We start from the raw sequence: 14,006 nt of genomic DNA, 5'->3' as shown, positions 1-14,006 counted from the left end.
GTTGACTGTGTGCTGTGTGAAGAAATACTTCCTTTTATTTGTTTTAAACCTGCTGCCTATTAATTTCATTTGGTGACCCCTAGTTCTTGTGTTATGAGAAGTAGTAAACAACACTTCCTTTTCTACTTTCTCTAAACCAGTCATGATTTTATAGACCTCAATTATATCTCCCCCTAACCATATCTTTTCCAAGCCGAAAAGTCCCAGTCTTATAAATCTCTCCTCATACAGAAGCCATTCCATGCCCCAATCATTTTTGTTGCCCTTTTCTGAACCTTTTCCAATTCCAATATATCTTTTTTGAGATGGAGCGACCACATCTACACACTGTATTCAAGATGTGGGCATACCATGGATTTATATAGAGGCAACATCATAGTTTCTGTCCTATTATCTATCCCTTTCTTAATTATTCCCACCATTCTGTTCACTTTTTTGACTGCCGCTGCATATTGAATGGATGTTTTCAGAGAACTATCCACAATGACTCCAAGATCTTTTTCTTGAGTGGTAACAGCTAATTTAGACCCCGTCACTTTATATGTATAGTTGAGATTATGCTTTCCAATGTGCATTACTTTGCATTTATCAACATTAAGTTTCATCTACCATTTTGTTGCCTAGTCACCCAGTTTTGAGAGATCCTTTTGTAGCTCTTCGCAGTCTGCCTGGGTCTTAACTATCTTTAGTAATTTTGTATTATCTGCAATTTTTGCCACCTCACTGTTTATCCCTTTTTCCAGATCATTTATGAATATGTTGAATAGTACTGGTCAGAACAGACTCCTGGGGGACACCACTATTTACCTCTCTCCATTCTGAAAACTGACCATTTGTATCTACCCTTTGTTTCCTATTTTTTAACCAGTTACCGATCCATGAGAGCACCTTCCCTCTTATTCCATGGCAGCTTACTTTGTGTAAGAGCCTTTGGTGAGGGACCTTGTCAAAGGCTTTCTGAAAATCTAAGTACACTATATCCACTGGATCCCCTTGGTCCACATGCTTGTTGACCCCCTCAAAGAATTCTAGTAGATTGGTGAGACATGATTTCCCTTTACAAAAACCACGTTGACTCTTCCTCAACAAATTATGTTCATCTATATGTCTGAAAATATTGTACTTTACTATAGTTTCAACCAGTTTCCCCAGTACTGAAGTCAGGTGTAGATGCTTGTAATTGCCGGGATCACCTCTGGAGTTCTTTTTAACAATTGGCGTCACATTAGCTATCATCCAGTCATCTGGTACAGAAGCTGATTTAAATGATAGGTTACAGACTACAGTTAGTAGTTCTGCAATTTCACATTTGAGTTCCTTCAGAACTCTTGGGTGAATACAATCTGGTCCTGGTGACTTAACTGCTGTTTATCAAATTGTTCCAAAACCTCCTTTAATGATACCTCAGTCTGGGACAGTTCCTCAGATCTGCCACCTAAAAAGAATGGCTCAGGTTTGGGAATCTCCCTCACATCCTCAGCCATGAAGACCGATGCAAAGAATTCATTTAATTTCTCCACAATGGCCTTATCGTCCTTGACTGGTCCTTTAGCACCTCAATCATCCAGTGGCCCCACTGGTTGTTTAGCAGGCTTCCTGCTTCTGATGTACTTAAAAAAATTGCTATTACTTTTTGAGTCTTTCACTAACTGTTCCTCAAATTCTTTTGGGCCTTCCTAATTGTATTTTTACATTTCATTTGCCAGCATTTATGCTCCTTTCTATTTTCTTCACTAGGATTTATCTTCCACTTTTTAAAGGATGCCTTTTTGCCTCTCACTGCATCTTTTACTTTGTTGTTTAGCCACGGTGGCTCTTTTCTGGTTCTCTTACTGTGTTTTTTAATTTGGGGCATACATTTAAGTTGAGCCTCTATTATGGTGTCTTTAAAAAGTTCCCCCACAGCTTGCAGAGATTTCACTTTTGGCACTGTACCCTTTAATTTCTGTTCAACTACCTTTTTGTGTAGTTCCCCTTTCTGAAATTAAATGCTACAGTGTTGGGCCACTGTGGTGTTTTTCCTGCCACAGGGATATTAAATTTAATTATATCATTGTCACTATTACCAAGTGGTCCAGCTATATTCACCTCTTGGACCAGATCCTGTGCTATCTGGATTGTTTGATAAACTGGGCACAAGCATACAATATGCATTTTAATATGGCTAAATGTAAATGAATGCCCCTAGGAACAAGCTACTTCCAAGATGGGAAGCAGTGACTCTGGAAAAGATTTTGGGTCATGGTAGACAGGCAGGTGAACATGAGCTCCCAGGTGATGCTGTAGCCCAAAGAGCTAATACAATCCTTGAATACATTCTCAAGTAGGAGTAAAGAGGTTATTTTACTTCTGTGTTTGAGACTGCCGAGACCGCAGCTGGAATACCATGTCTGGATCTGGGTCCACAATTCAACAAGGATGTTGAAAAATTGGAGAAGTTCCAGAGAAGAGCCATGAGAATGACTAGAGAACATGTTCAAAGGTTGTTAAAAGAGGGAAGGAGAAAAATTATTCTCCTTAACCTCTGAGGATAGGACAAGAAGCAATGGGCTTGAATTGCAGCAAGGGTGGTTTAGGTTAGACATGAGGAAAAACTTCCTATCATGGTGGTTAAGCATGGAAAAAAATTTCCTAGAGAGGTTGTGGAATCTTCATCATTGGAGATTTTTAAGAGCAGGTTAGACAAACCCCAGGGAGGGATGGTCTAGATAATACTTAGTCCTGCCATGCGTGCAGGGGACTGGACTAGATGACCTATTGAGGTCCATTCCAGTCTTATGATTCTATAATGGCTAATCCTCCCTCAGCACTATGATGGGACATTTGTACTGTGCCAACTCAAAAAAAGAGAGTCACCCACTGATTCACCAAAAGTATGTCCTTTACAGCCTTATATTTTTCTTGGAGTCATACCAGATGACTGGATGATAGCTTGGAGGTATCTGTGACACTACTCCCCATAATCTTCATCGAGATATTGTTATGATACGATTATGGCATAACTATGATGTATTTCATGCAAGATGAGGCATGTGAGATATCATTGGAAAGGTTATGATTTGCTGAATACAATTATCCTATTTGTATGCATGTATCATTTTTGTATCTGAAGTTAGAAATATTGTCTATGCATCTATTACAAATGTGTTTACACCTGGGGAATGCCCACTAGTCAAAATGCAATCAGTCTGGATGGCTGGTTGGGAAGGGACATTAGGGAAAACAACAGGTCTTTGAAGATGCTAATCTCTCACCCGGACATCTTCCTGGGGATGCTACAAACAGCCTCTGAGTTATGGCTGCAGGGACATGTGATCAGGTCACCTGGTACTGGACTCTGTGATAATACTAGTTGTCATTAATATAAAGGAAAGGGTAACCACTTTTCTATATACAGTGCTATAAAATCCCTCCTGGCCAGAGGCAAAATCCTTTCACCTGTAAAGGGTTAAGAAGCTAAGGTAATCCCGCTGGCACCTGACCCAAAATGACCAATGAGGGGACAAGATACTTTCAAATCTGGAGGGGGGGGGAACAAAGGAATTGTGCTGTCTGTGCGATGCTTTTGCCAGGAACAGATCAGGAATGCAAGCCTTCCAACTCCTGTAAAGTTAGTAAGTAATCTAGCTAGAAAATGTGTTAGATTTTCTTTTGTTTAATGGCTTGCAAAATAAGCTGTGCTGGAGGGAATGTGTATTCCTTAAGTTACAAAAAGACACAAAAACAGGTTTTGCCTAGAGGGAATCTCTATATTTTGAATCTGATTACCCTGTAAAGTATTTATGATCCTGAATTTATAGAGGTGATTCTTTTACCTTTTCTTTAAATAAAATTCTTCTTTTAAGAACCTGATTGATTTTTCATTGTTCTTAAGATCCAAGAGTTTGGGTCTGTGTTCATCTATACCAATTGGTGAGGATATTATCATCAAGCCTTCCCCAGGAAAGGGGGTGTAGGGCTTCTGGGGTATTTTGGGGGGAGACATCTCCAAGTTGGCTATTTCCCTGTTCTTTGTTTAAAACGCTTGGTGGTGGCAGCATTCTGTACAAGGACAAGGCAAAGTTTGTACCTTGGGGAAGTTTTTAACCTAAGCTGGTAAGAATAAGCTTAGGGGGTCTTTCATGCAGGTCCCCACTTCTGTACCCTAGAGGTCAGAGTGAGGAAGGAACCTTGACACTAGTGTTTTTCCACTGACCGGGGTTGGGAATCAAACTGGGAGACAAAGGACTCCTGCCATATGCAAAGACTATTTAAGGCAAGAGAGGGACATCATTAGGGGTTCTTCATTGATTCCCCACCCAAGAAAGAGGACTTCTGGAAACACCTGAAAAAAAAAGACTGGACTAGGGGAGTAGGGCTGAACCCAGGCTAGAGGGTGGTCTAACCTGTGAATGGAATATATGGAGTTTTAAGCTGCAAGCAAGTGCAGCTTGCCTTCAAAAACCTCTGCAATCTGCCTGAAACATTTAGGGTGAGAATTTGCTACTTATAACCAGTTTCTTTAGTATATTAAGCTTAGAATGTGCATTTGTTTTAGTTGCTAGGTAGTCTGCTTTGAGCTGTTTGTTATCCCTTATAATCACTCAAAATCTGTCTTTTGTATTTCATAAACTTGCTGTAGTTTTATCTAAAACAAGTGTGTGGGGAAATCAACTTGGGGCAGAAAGCTGTGTATCTCTCTCTCTCCTCATTGAGGGAGGGAGCGAATTTCATGAGCTTACGCTCTACAGTTCTCTGGGCAGCACAAGATAGCACAATTTTGGGTTTACCCTCTAGAGTGGGGTGTGGACTTGAGTACTGGACAATTCCTTAGCTGAGCCTTCCCATGCAGAGCTGATCTCAGCATGTGTGTGTATAGCGGCAGCTGGGTGCGCCCATAGCTGTATCTGTGCTGGTAAAGTGCAGTCTGAAGCCCAAGGGAGGGCTTGGCTGGCTTGCCTCAGCAATACAATGTAAAGGGAGCCCAGAATGGTGGGTCAGGCGTGCTCAGTGGTACCCCAATCCTAGATGGCACCCTGAAGAGTGGGAAGGAACCCATCACAGTCTCTCCTCCACCTATTACCCCAGCCTGACAAGTGGAAGCCTTGTTTAATATTAAATTACAAATAATTCTGATCAGGTGATTATCACATGAAAAACAATAAATGGGGAAAAATTAAGAATGAGCTACAAAGTAACATAGTCAGGATGAATGGATTGGCTTATTTTCATAAAAGTGAGAATCATTACAAAAGATATAAAAATGGTTTGAGGAGCATGCAAAAGCAAAGAAAAACTCCCTTCTCCCCTGATTCACATTCCCATTTCAACTGTATTTTATTGGCATTAGGCTTAGAAAGCCATTTGAACTAAATGACCTGCCTTCAGCAGGAAGATGGTTTGTGAGCAGTGGTTAGTAAGTGTGTATAATGTGCCCATGCACCCCATTCTGATACCCAAACTGGTTCAGCCAATCTCTAAATTTAGTTCACGTCAATCAATATTTTACAAAACACAATTTGTTGCTTTCTGGTTTTTCTTAACAAAGAGCTACCCACTGAAAGACTTTTCATGCACTGAATATAAATGTGAGATACCCCTTTTTATTGCATTTTGACAAGGAACACAAGTTGAATTGACTAAGAACATTCTGTCTCAGAATGCAATAAAAACAGATATCGTTACCCTCAATACAGTAGCTGCATTAATCCAATCAGCTTTTTCATTCTTACAAATCCCCATTTCCAAGACGAACACATCCATACCTAGCTTATTGACTTTTTTGCATAGGTATATTTCCATCACTGTACTATATATGTGATGAGAATTTCTATTTTATATGAATATGGACTCAAAGTGTCAGACAAAATCAGTGGTTCTCAAACTATGGGTGAGGACCCCAAAATGTGTCGTAACCCCATTTTAATGGGGTCGCCAGGGCTGGCATTAGACTTGCTGGGGCCCGGGGCCAAAGCCCAAGTCTGAGGGTTTCAGCCCTGGCTGGCGGGGCTCAGATTACACTCCCTCCACCTGGGGCTGAAGCACTTGGGCTTTGGCACTGGCTGCGCCACCCAGGACATAGGGGCTCGGGTGGGCTCAGACTTTGATTCCTCCTCCTGGGGCCATGTAGTAATTTTTATTGTCAGAAGGGTGTTGCGGTACAATGAAGTTTGAGAACCCCTGGACAAGATAATCACTTTCACAAGTTTTACATTTATAAACCAGCTGCCTGCTAAAAACACTGTAGAATAAACTATTGAAGGAGCCTGTCCCAAATCCGCAAAAAGAAGAGGAGTACTTGTGGCACCTTAGAGACTAACAAATTTATTTGAGCATAAGCTTTCATGAGCTCTGTAGCTCACGAAAGGTTATGCTCAAATAAATTTGTTAGTCTCTAAGGTGCCACAAGTACTCCTTTTCTTTTTGCGGATACAGACTAACACGGCTGCTACTCTGAAACCTGTCCCAAATCCAACACTAAACTCAGGCATTTACAGTATCTAATATACTTTATATAATATTAAAAAAGAAAAATTCCTATGTACCTATTCCAGTACTTAAATTATCATTGTTACTATTATTATATTCAATTAAAATTTATTCTAGATTACATTTAATAAGGAGTTAAAATTAATGTTTTAATAATTTAGCTTAACATAATTATAATTTTCTTTGACAAAGGAGTAAAATTTACTTTTGTGTGGTTTATAAACTAGACTACTCATGCTCATGGACAACTTTGAATAATAATAAATATACATACATTTTGTGGTGGGGAACGGTTCATATCTTGCCTTATAATATTTTTAATTAGAGATGTATGTAGATAAACAGGATTTCTAATTCTTAAGAGTTAAACTGCATCTGCTGTTTATTTTCTGACTGAAGTCATAATCTCCTGTTTGTGGCATCAAAATTGGTTTCTGTGGAAATGATTATCATATCACAAACAGGATTATGACTTCTGGTGGGGAATAATCAGCAGGGAAGATAAACTCTAAAGGCTACATGATACCATCAGGCAGACACTGCAGAGCTCTGAAATTTGGCTTTATGTATGTGTTTAGGGGGTCAAGGGCAGCTTCCAGACTTAATTGAAGATCCACTGATATATTTCTGTCCTCCAAAAAGGATGGTTATCTGCACATGTTCCACAAATGTGTTGTAAAAGTACCGAGAAGAAGAGTACTTTGAACAAAAGCAGTTAAAATCAGGGAGAAAAAAGATCTTATCAACAGAAAAACATGATATTGGAGAATATTTATAGTATAAATAAAATATCAAGCTTTGTAGGATTAGCATGTGCTCTTAAGTATCTGCAGCTGCATAGCCATTAAGGTGTTGTCCACTCTGATGTGTTTGTACACATCTGTCCGCTAAATCAGAGACCTGAAAGAACAATGTAATGCTCAAGGACATCATGTGGATTTCTGAAATTCTTTGAAGAAGTTTGGATCTACAAACCACTGAATGGATTATGAAGAGATACAAAAAGATTTTCTTCAATGGCAAATATATTTTAATCTAATATTGCTTGTTATGTGAAGGAAAATTGTATTCATTTTACCCAGACCAGAATCCACATTTATGATGGAAAGAAACTTCTCTATGCATGAAAAAAATGAACTTCCTGGCAATTAATTTTGCATGTTCTGTAAAAAACTTCTGGGATAAGTAAACAGGATGCCATTTAAAAAATAATTTTGTAAAAGTTCATGTGACCAATGGAACTGAAATTGTTCATCCAAATTTCTAAAAAGAGTTGCATCATTTTGCAGCATGAACCAGTCCTGAAAGATACAATGAAAGGCAGCTCACACATGTGCTTTTTGGTTGTAGTTTACTGTATGATTCCTAAAATCTGCATCTTTCAATAAATCACCACACCTAATTGACTTATGACTGGGAATCCTACTTTTCCACGATAAAAAAACAAAAACTCTCTGATTTTGCGATTAAAATGAAATCTAAAAATGGGACCCCGCCCCCTTGGGGCTGACAGCCGGAACCCCACCACTTGGGGCTAAAGTATCAATATCCCATATTCTTGTGTGCATGCTGGTGGCATGGGGTTCTACCTTATATGATTTTATTTTTTCACAAAATTTAAAAACTAAAGATTCTCTAGAAAAATGCAAATTCCAAGTTTTTCTGTGCCATAAGGTTTTCTAGGATCCCTGCTTCTGACAACATGTACAAAACATACACTAGGTGTGACATGACCCACAATCAGTTTTGGCAACCCTAAGTGTTCAAAACTCATGAGTCAGGCCCCCCCAAATCATGATATTGACTTAAAATTCACAAGATTTTTAAAGAGAACATTATGGTTCTTTTTTATTTGCCTTCAGGTTTTTGGAATATTTCAGGGACCCCAGCGTCACATTTTCAAGCTTTTCCCCCACAACAACTATGAGAGTTAAAACCTATTTTTGTTTTAAAATGAAAAATTAGATTCTCACATATTCAAATTACTCCAGAAATAAATATCCTGAGACCTGTGATAAAAATCACAAGAATTGGCAACAGATAGGAATAATAAACCTATGCACCTGAGAAAAAAAGAAGTGATTATGCTATAAAGTGGATGCACATTTGGTTGAAAAAACAACCTGACAGATTAGTTTTCAATGGTTTGCTGTCAAACTGGGAGGATTTATCAAGTGGGGTCAGGTTACAAAGGGAGGCTGTGGGAACAGGTTATGTATGGAGGTTCTGGAATCCATGTCACTAGAGGGTTTATTGAACAGGTTACAAATACAACAGGGAAGGTCTAGGTTTACTTAATCCTCTCTCAGTATGGGAGGGTGGACTAGATTTCCTCTTGTGATCCCTTTCAGACCTACATTTCTATAATTATATCAGGGACTAGGAAGCAAAATATACCCCCAACAAATCTGATTACATGTGCCTATAAATGCTAGTCCCTCAGAAGGGAAAAATGTGGCTTAGGGAAGCATGTGCTCACAGGGTGAAAAATGTGACTTCAGTAGCTCTTGAGGACCTCTGAGATGTTTAGAGCCCTTTCTGATACCTAGGTAAAGAAATGAGGGCTTGGTTGAAGCGAAGTTGGCCATGTCATGTCATTTTACAACATTTAAGTTTGGGCAGCATTAAACTGTTACAAATCTCCTCTTGCTTAGTCTTAATCTGGAAGGACACTGATTTAAGATGTCAAAGGTTTGATACCAAGGCTGGAAAGGCACCACCTCAGGTGCAACTTCCACAGCATGCCACAATATTTAGCAATTTGCTTTGCTTAATATTTCATTACAATGCAGAAAAAACGGGTGTACTATATATTGGATTGCTACAGCAATGTCATTCAGGGATTGGGAAGATCTTACAATGCTAAAGCTTGGTACCATTTAGGCAATGACAAAACTCCCATTGACTTCAAATAAATATAACTCTGTCACAAAGATTCTCAGTTTACTTTAAAAAATATCTAAAAGCTACATACTTTTATCTTTTCAAGGCTGAATAAGGTACCTGGAGTTAATATAAACACTTAGGTTTAACTTTAGATCTGATTCTAATTATTGATTGAAGAATGACCAGATGTTTCTAAATGTAGCTCTGTAAAGCTCACGCAGACAGATGCACATAGCCAAACTGCATATGAGGAAAGTCATGATACGGTGGATATTCTGCCACCATTGCAACATGCAAGTTTCTGGAAATACACCACAAATTTCACAACACACAAATAGATCACTATTTTTCCCCAAAAGGATAGGATTTAGACAGAATGTGTTCCTAAGTAACAAGCAATGAAAGTAGGACAGTAGAATTGTTTACAAATTGAAGGATTTTCAAAAGTTTTCCAGGAGGCTCAAGCAGTTTTTTAACCAATTCTTGCCTAAATTTACATCTCATTTCCACCTATTTCTATTTTTCCCCAAATGAATGAACATTTATTTCTTTTACACACCTTCATCAAATATTTCATCACGAGAAATACTCATTTTAAGGGCTATTTCCCAGGAAATTAACTATAAATCTTTGAAATCCCAATGGAGAAAAATGCAAAGTTTTACAATGTAATTAAAATCCTAGAACAGGATTTCATTTAAAAGTACCATACTACTCTGAAATGAGCCTGAAGAATATTACATGTTGTTATTAATCAGATCTGCTGCCTGCATGTATCCAGAGTTGATCCTGCTTACTTTAGAGAAAAAAATATGCTTTTACTCCTTTTTATTGGGATTACCTACCATTTAAAAAGGACTGAGCTGGATTCCATTACTTCTTTCACATCATCAGTAGAATTGTTTCTAAATTCTAAACACAGAGCCAACCAGTTATACCTGTTTGCACCCACTAAAGGCAATAGGAAAGCACAGGTTACATGGAGGGCATAATCACAAGAAAATGGTGTAAGAGAAGGCATACTCTGGCTTCAGACACTTTATTACCGGGGATGAAGTATTAGAAAGAAAGAACCAAGCAGATTTTTCAGGTTCCTGGTTGATTCTGCAAGGCTAGCAGTTTGGAAAAATATATTTTTACTTACTTTTTCACACAACCCACAGTTAACCTGTGGAACTCTTTGCCAGAGGATTTTGTGAAGGCCAAGACTATATCAGGGTTCAAAAAAGAATTAGATAAATTCATGGAGGATAGGTCCATCAATGACTATTATCCAGGATGGACAGGGATGGTTCCCTAGCCTCTGTTTGCCAGAAGCTGGGAATGGAGGACAGGGGATGGATCACTTGATGATTACCTGTTCCGTTCATTCCCTCTGGGGCACCTGGTATTGGCCACTGTCAGAAGACAGGATACTGGGTTAGATGGACCTTTGGTCTGACCCAGTATGGCTATTCTGATGTTATTATAAACTAAGGAAATTTAAACTCAGTCAATAGAAAAATAAACATGGAATCCCAGAATGCCACTTCTGTGGTCACTTTTCTGAACGGACCTGCACTTTAATTCTTCATGTAATTTATTGGTGATCTTAATCCAACAAACATTGAATTGGAGAGGTAGTAAACAAAATAAAAAAAAAAGCTCTCTCTCTCACACTCCAGGGCACTGCACCTGTATTGCCCCCTATGGTCCAGGAAGGCCCCACTCTTTTAGGATTCTATCTTTGGAATCACAGAATCATAGAATATCAGGGTTGGAAGGGACCTCAGGAGGTCATCTAGTCCAACCCCCTGCTCAAAGCAGGACGAATCCCCAATTAAATCATCCCAGCTAGGGCTTTGTCAAGCCTGACCTTAACAACTTCTAAGGAAGGAGATTCTACCACCTCCCTAGGTAACGCATTCCAGTGTTTCACCACCCTCCTAGTGAAAAAGTTTTTCCTAATATCCAACCTAAAACTCCCCCACTGCAACTTGAGACCATTACTCCTTGTCCTGTCCTCTTCTACCACTGAGAATAGTCTAGAACCATCCTCTCTGGAACCACCTCTCAGGTAGTTGAAAGCAGCTATCAAATCCCCTCTCATTCTTCTCTTCTGCAGACTAAACAATCCCAGTTCCCTCAGCCTCTTCTCATAAGTCATGTGTTCCAGACCCCTAATCATTTTTGTTGCCCTTCGCTGGACTCTCTCCACTTTATCCACATCCTTCTTGTAGTGTGGGGCCCAAAACTGGACACAGTACTCCAGATGAGGCCTCACCAATGTCGAATAGAGGGGAACGATCATGTCCCTCGATCTGCTCGCTATGCCCCTACTTATACATCCCAAAATGCCATTGGCCTTCTTGGCAACAAGGGCACACTGCTGACTCACATCCAGCTTCTCATCCACTGTCACCCCTAGGTCCTTTTCCGCAGAACTGCTGCCTAGCCATTCGGTCCCTAGTCTGTAGCTGTGCATTGGGTTCTTCCGTCCTAAGTGCAGGACCCTGCACTTATCCTTATTGAACCTCATCAGATTTCTTTTGGCCCAATCCTCCAATTTGTCTAGATCCCTCTGTATCCTATCCCTGCCCTCCAGCATATCTACCACTCTTCCCAGTTTAGTATCATCCGCAAATTTGCTGAGAGTGCAATCCACACCATCCTCCAGATCATTTATGAAGATATTGAACAAAACCGGCCCCAGAACCGACCCCTGGGGCACTCCACTTGACACCGGCTGCCAACTAGACATGGAGCCATTGATCACTACCCATTGAGCCCAACAATCTAGCCAACTTTCTACCCACCTTTTAGTGCATTCATCCAGCCCGTACTTCTTTAACTTGCTGACAAGAATACTGTGGGAGACCGTGCCAAAAGCTTTGCTAAAGTCAAGAAACAATACATCCACTGCTTTCCCTTCATCCACAGAACCATTAATCTCATCATAGAAGGCGATTAGATTAGTCAGGCATGACCTTCCCTTGGTGAATCCATGCTGACTGTTCCTGATCACTTTCCTCTCATGTAAGTGCTTCAGGATTGATTCTTTGAGGACCTGCTCCATGATTTTTCTGGGGACTGAGGTGAGGCTGACTGGCCTGGAGTTTCTTTTGAGCAGAGACACCCAACTCAGTTCCTCCTGACCAGGTTATTTTCAGGCTGCACAATTCCCTGCCTACCCAGCAAAATCAGACTGCAGGCCAGTTAAGCAGGTCTGCTTTACTTTTCTCCTCAGCGATGGTAATGGTGTATTGACCACAATTAAGTTACCACACAGCACTTTATAAGCAAGCACATTTATTCTTAATGTAAGAGTATAATGGAGAAAACATTAAAACTGTAAAAGAACCTACACGCATACTGATAACCTTATCAGAGATCACCCCCTAACTCCAACAAAGGCACTAGCCAGTGATCTGTCCTTTAAATCCTTCCTCTCCCCCCTTCCCCCCCCCCCCTCAGGGTTTTCCTGCGATCAGAAGTTCATAACTCCTTTTGCTCACAACAAGAAGCCCCATGAATCTGAGTTACTTCTTTATGCCATTTGGTCCTTTTGATATTGGTCATAGGTAATTCGTAGATGTAGATTTCCTCCCCAGGGCGAAGCTTCAAAAGATCAGGTCCAGAAATGGGCATTTGTATTCACCTCCTCCCAAGTATTTTCTAGGAAACCCTCCCAACTAACGTTCATTCTTGTCTTAGCCCATTGTGTAAAAGAGTCCTCTGAAGCTCATTAGCCATGTCTCCTAGACAAGTTACATACAATCCCACAGTAACACAAACATTTGTGTTTTGAATACAATGAGCTCCTGAAATAATTAAACTTAATTCAATAACATTTATCCAGGATATTGCCATACTTGTCACAATCCCCTTCATGTCCTGCCAATAAACCTATATGAGATTTAGCCCTATTTGTGATCTCTTCAGTTTCTCAGAGTGACAGATGTGACATCCATCAGTTTTTCACCTTCACCACAGCTTTCGCCCCCAGTTATTAAATTCACCTGAAGATGACTAGTCCCATTTCCACAATAGGTACCAAATGTTCGCATAGTTCTTAAATTTCACGGATATGCTATTAAGCAATGTAGAACTGTGACTGTCATTTATTTTGTGTTTGTACAATGCCTAGCATAATGGATCCCCATATGCAAAATGAGTTTTGAATAATTAAATTAGACATCTAAAAGTCTCTTATAGCAGCACTATGGTTACAGTTGTGCTGGCACTCATTTCTAAACCCCTGTTTTCCATTTATTGAACTTTCTCAAAAATAATGTCCAAGAGAGTGTTAGGCATGAAAAGAAAGAAAGAAAGATAATAGGCACTTATTGGTATTGTTGAAATGGCTCTTCAAGACTAACATCTTTATCTTCAGTAGCATATTTGATTTCTCTTGGTTCAGAAGTGAATTTATTTCAGAGCACTAATATAATGAGCTTCCAGAACATTTATTCAGCTATTTTGGAAGGCAAGATACTCAATTAAGTTAACAAAAGATTTTTGATTATTCTTCTCTTTCAATTTGCTTCTGTCTTTAAAAACATGAAATAAAAGTTCTATGTTAATATTATGTTTGAGACATTAAACATAAATAAGTCAGAAAATTCTAAATTTAAGGGGCCAGATTCATCCCTAGTTTAAACCCATTGATTTTG

At 39.5% G+C, this 14,006-nt stretch overlaps 1 protein-coding gene across 6 annotated transcripts in view; it reads right to left on the bottom strand.

Moving 5' to 3' along the window:
* The window catches only part of LOC140908681 (isoaspartyl peptidase/L-asparaginase), a 239,633-nt gene that overhangs the window by 196,381 nt on the left and 29,246 nt on the right, over positions 1-14,006 (bottom strand). The gene's annotated exons all lie outside the window — the stretch shown is intronic.

This window comes from Lepidochelys kempii, chromosome 3, assembly GCF_965140285.1.
Source record: "Lepidochelys kempii isolate rLepKem1 chromosome 3, rLepKem1.hap1, whole genome shotgun sequence".
NCBI classification, from domain to species: Eukaryota; Metazoa; Chordata; order Testudines; family Cheloniidae; genus Lepidochelys; species Lepidochelys kempii.
Note: the sequence above shows the minus strand (reverse complement) of the source record. Positions and strands in the feature narration are given on the sequence as shown.